Genomic DNA, 6000 nt, shown 5'->3' on the forward strand with positions numbered 1-6000 from the left:
GTAATGGCGTTGAACGGGGCTATGTAACCGCCTGCACATGCACCCTGATTAGGCCCAGTTGTTACACAGTTGTAACGTATCCTCTGCACTCTGGAGTATCAAGTCTTCAACTGCACTAAGCTGGTGGGCTGGGGGGGTGCACTGCTTTGGGGACTATCCCTGGTGTTCCCCAATGCTTGTGCAAGCAATAAACCTTTTTTCTTCATCCACTTCAGCCTTGGTTGTTGTGCTTTTCGGCTCTGCACTCATCAAGAGACAGACCCATTGAGTTTGGTTACAATTCCTTCCCTTAAATGACACTTACTTGTTACTATGAGCACTGGGAGTTAATACCCCATTTCAAGCTGGAGTCTGAAAGAAGTCACCTCTGGTATCTCTGATGAAAAGTCACAAGTAAGTGGGCCCCAGACTCAAGTGTAATAAATACTGATTATAATTAAATTGATTATACTTTTCACATATAAGGAAAAACACAGAACTTAATGGTAGGCAATTTGACCATTAAATGATATCTAAATATTCAGAAATTTGATATTTTTCCCAAGTCATTGGCAAAAATAAGAGATTTGTTCTCAATATTGCATAGATGCTCTTGTATAGCTGTACTAAGAAGGAAGAAAAGCATAAAAAGTAATTCAAAATCCGTTATATTTGGCTTTAAAGTCAGAGTGAAAATAGATAACAATAAATAATGTTAAGTGAAAAAGAACATTACCAAATAGTATATGGAGGAAAATCCCAATTTGGTGGAGGAAGCACTTTTTATAATATATAACTTTTCAATAGATATTGAAATATTTATCTAACATTTATTTATATGTATTTATATATTTATATTGTCAATATCTCAAGCCAATGTCATACTCTTCCAGTTTGTCTTGAAACTAAATTCAGCATGTTTCTTACACTAATACAGAACTTTTGTTCCTGATCCTTAAGTCAGATAAAATCTCAATATATGAGGAAATACCAGAAGTCTGATTTCTTTACTGCTTAGTTTAAAAAGGAGTACTGAATCCAAAAAAGGAATAGTAGCATCACCCTTAATCTATATATCATCAGTGAGCAAATTTCAGAATTTGCAATCTTCAGGTTGATGTGATCAAATGGAAATGGACCCACAATCATGATAGAACATATATCCTTTCATGGGTCCCATGAATTCCGTCCAGTGGTTGATGCTGAATGGCCACCTGGCTGTCAAAAGCCACCAATACACTTCCTTCCATCAGCCTGCCCACTGTCGGGAGAGGGGGAGCATGGGAGTCAGGAACCAACCCAACTGGCACCTCCCAAGTTAGTGGGTAACCACCACACCAGCCCAAACCCTTCCAATACCTGCAGCATAGACACACAGCTACTCTCTCCCCTTGGGTAATTTTAAGATTTGCAGAAAATGAAAAGTCATTTCACATTAATACTTATTTATTCAACAAATATATAGTGAGTGCATACACTATGCCAGGTGCTGAGAATACAGAGGTAGACAAGACTGAGGAGGAATTCAGGGGGTGTCCCCAGGCACCCTCCCTGAGTTTTCGCTCCCATCCACCAGCTGTGTTTATATCATATGACCTTACCTTGGTGAATACAATCGATTCAGGCCCTTTCCTAGGAGAGCTCAGAAGAGTGGAGGTGACATTCAATAAGCAACTAAACAAATGTGCAGTTACAAGTTGGATTAAGGCCCCTGAAGGAAATAAACAAGGAGCAGTCGGTGGGAATACAGGGTAATGGTACCAGAGAAGGCAGGAATGGGGAGGTGACTCATGCTGAGCCCTAAAGATGAGCAAGCAGCAGTGGGAAGGGCTGTGGAAGAGCGGTGCAAGTTGAGGGAACAGCAGTTTGCCAAAAACCTCACATATAGAAGCACTCAATAAAATTCTAAATAAAGAAAAGATGCAAACTATTAAAAAATCTTCATAATTGATGAAAAACTGAAATTATAATGGTTTCTCTAGGCATAACTAGATCTAATGTATTCTCTTAAAAATAATAAGTGCATGTTGAATAGTGCTGCTCTTTCTCTACCACACTCTCAACAAAGCTTAAGTCCAGTAATTACAGATGGCAGAATGGAATAGGCATTAGAATTCAGGCATGAAGTGGGGAATTTGATGCCTTTGTTGATTTCCTGATGAACGTGAGTCATAAACTGACCCTCACCTTTAAAGGCAGTAGAAGGAAAACTCCAGACACACCATGGTTACATTATGTAAAAAGGTATATTTGTGTGTCTTTGTGCAGGCGTTTGTGCATACGAGTGTTTATTAAAAAAACAATAAAAGCAACAAGGGAAATCAAGACAGTTGAATTATTAGGGCAGCAGGATTCTGAGAATTGTTATTTAAATTTTGAATTCCATGTTATAATATTCTTTTGAGCAATAAGTGGAAATTTTTTAATGAAGCGATTTTAAGCAACCTATAGAAATACTTTCTATGGCATCCAAATGTAATCTTTGCGTTAGGCTACAATGGTTAGGGCAAGACAAAAATCCAGCTATTTTAGCAACTCTTTCCTTCATACAGAAGCTCTCCCAAATCCACACAGACAAGTCTAAAACTTTGTGCCCCTCCTAGAACTCGGGACAGTAATGCTGAAGTGTTGCACTTTCCACCTCCCCATTGCCAGGTGTCTGAGCCCAATGGCCATTAACAGCTTTCTTGACCTTTCCAGTGTAAGAGCTGATACCACTATTGGTGGTCACGTAACCAGCTTCTTATCCTCTAATCTCCTCCCATCACCCCCATCCACACAGGCGTAAATAATCGAAAATTTATCAAAGAGTTTAACAAGGTGGCTTGCTGTAGACTGAATATTTGTGTCCCCTCAAAATTCGTATGTTGAGGCCCCGTGGCTTAGCTTAGCAGTTAAGTGCACGTGCTCTGCTGCTGGTGGCCAGGGTTCGGATCCCGGGCACGCACCGACGCACCGCTTCTCCGGCCATGCTGAGGCCGCATCCCACATACAGCAACTAGAAGGATGTGCAGCTATGACATACAACTATCTACTGGGGCTTTGGGGGAAAAAATAAATACATAAATAAAATTATAAAATTCGTATGTTGAATCGGAACCCCCAGTCTGATGGTATCAGGAGGTGGGGTCTTTGGGAGGTGGTTAGGTCATGAGGGCGGAGCCTTCATGATGGGATTAGTGCTCTTATAAAAGAGATCTCACCGAGTTCCCTCACCCCTTCCACCACCTGAAGACACAGTGAAAAGAGGGCCATCCGTGAACCTCGGAGTGGGTTCTCACCAGGCAGCGAATCTGCCTGTGCCTTGATCTTGGACTTCCAGCATCCAGAACAGTGAGAAATAAATTTCTGTTGTTTATAAGCCACCCAGTCTATGGTATTTTGTTATAGCAGCCCAAATGGACTAAGACAGTGGCTAGATAAAAAATGATAAACAAAAATAAATTCCATTTATACAACCAACAAACACAGGAAATATAAAGCAAAAAAAGATACCAGTTTCAATAACAAAATTATAAAATATTTAGGAATAAATCTAATGCAAAAAATGTGAAGACCTTCATGGAGAAAATTATATGTGGTACCTGAAAGGACTAGAACTGTGCTGTCTAATATAGTAGTCACCAGCTACATGTGGTTACTTTAAATTGAAATATAAATGAATTAAAATTAAATAGCATTCAGGATTCAGTTCCTTAATCATATTAGCCTCATTTTCAGTGCTCAATAGCCACCCTACTAGACAGTGTAGATATAGAATACTTCCATCATCACAGAAGATTCTATTGGACATCACTGCATTAGATAATGTCCATTCATCTCATAAATTTTCAACTGGAATGCGATCATTTATACTACAGTGCTGATGTTCTACCCCCATAAAGGGAAGCATGACTTACTAAGAAATACAGATTAGGAGTTGTAAAGTTTTTCTTATCTTCTGAGAGATCTAGGGGTTATTTGTCTTTTTGGGGAGTGGGGGGAATGGGTTTTGCTTAGCATCTGAAGGCCCTTCTGATAGATAGCGAATTATTCTATGAATCTTTTCATTATAAAAGCCCCAAAGGCCAGATACTTAGATACTTGCTCTTGCAGAACCCTGGCAACAAGGATATAGGCACGAGACACAACACTGGCCAATCAGATACTCTTTGAAGATCTGAGTCTTGGGCAAGCAACACAGATGCTGGAACAGCTCAGAGTACATTCCGGCGTGGGTAGTGGTGGCCTCTGGTATCTAGTGACCATAGGTGGTGGCAGTGGGGATGACGCCAGTGGCAGTATCTAGTACCTAGTAGTGGCAGTATCTAGTACCTAGTAGTGACAGTATCTTAATCAGGCCACTCATGTTCTCAATTCCTGCTGTTCTTGCCCACTGTCCAAACTCAATACTCCACCCTTGCCTCCAAGAACTACCCAGTATCTTCCCAAGAAATTCCTTTTCTAAGTTAGAAGCAGTTGATGTCTTTATTTGCAACTACAAACTCTGAATGGTACCAAGTTAGACTATATCTTATAGATTATCTAGTGCAAGCTTACCATGATTCATAATATAAATGCAGGTAAATGGAATTACACCTCTCTTAACACTTTTTTATCAATCAGCTCAGGCTAAACCATGCTGTGGTAAAAAAAATGACACCCCAAAATCTCAGTGGCTTACAAAAATAAAGATTTCTCATCTTACTGTCTATTATGGGTCAGCTGTGGTTCCGTTCCATGTTATCTTCCCTCTGGGCTCAAGCTGATGAACCCGAGCTAATGGAGCAGCCTCTGTCTGCTATATTGCAGGTCTCATTGGTTGAGAGAAAAGAGACCAAAACAATACCTCTGCTGGCTCTTAAAGCTTCCACCCAGGAGTAACATTCACCATTTCCACCTATGTGTCATTGGCCAGAACAAGTCACACACTGGGATGTACAATCCTTCTAAAGGGAAGGGCTCTGCAAGTCACATGGCAAATCTGATCTGAGTCGTGTGGTGTTCTAGAATTGTCCTACTGGGAGGGTCATCAAATATTTGAACAATAATACAATCTAATACAACTCTTATGACTCAGGGCTTTGTTTTATTAATTTGGTAAGTTTCAAATTCCATAACATGAATGAAAGAAATTTATTTGGAATAAATTATTTTTCTGGAGATTGGGTTTGAAACATTAACGACAGTGACATTTGATCCAGTTTATTAAAGTCAGATGCAGTGCTTCCAAAGTGTGGGGTGGAATATGCAGAACAGAAATGTGTATGAACACATATTGAAATTCCACTCTAAGTAAAAATCTATTTCACAAAATTGTATTCTATGCCCAGAGTTAACCTTGGGGCTTTGAGGGATACAAACATAACTAAGATGTGCACAGGCAACTTGATGGACAATTAAAGGGGAAAAAAATGTCCACAAATAATATAAAGCAGTGATGAAATAGAGGAGAGAGAAAATAGAGAAAATTCTTTGGATGAGCTAAGCGTGAAATCCCTCAGCCTAGAGATATAATGGAATTGTGTGAGCAAGGGACTACTTTACAACAAGCCATACAACTCAAATGCACAATAATTTTATACCACAGGGTATGTGTTATTCTGAAGGAGACACACAGGGGAGGAAAAATTGATCTAACATTGCTAAGAATTCCTAACTTTAGTCCTTACTAAACACAGTGGCTATAAGTCCTTACTAAAGACAATGGTTGCAGTGATGAAATTTGATTGAACTCATCTTTGCCAACTAAATTAAGAAACTAGGGGAAAATATCCATATTTCCTTTTTCTTAAAGAAAAAAAATTTTATGACCTTTACCTTGTAGGTAAGAGTGGGGTTTTTTTTTGCTTTCAAAATGTCAATTTTTGCATGTGATTGACCAAAAATAATTATTAACACAAAAGTATGAAGAAGTGTAATTGTGACAGATGTAAATGTTAACATATTTACGTAAATTCAGTTAAAGCTGCACTTTAAACAAAGGTCAGGACAGTTCCTTTGGTTGGTAAAATATGGTTTACTTCTTGAGTTTTAAAAAAA

The sequence above is a fragment of the Ceratotherium simum genome, chromosome X, assembly GCF_057802395.1.
Source record: "Ceratotherium simum simum isolate JZ-2026a chromosome X, ASM5780239v1, whole genome shotgun sequence".
Classification (NCBI taxonomy): Eukaryota; Metazoa; Chordata; class Mammalia; order Perissodactyla; family Rhinocerotidae; genus Ceratotherium; species Ceratotherium simum.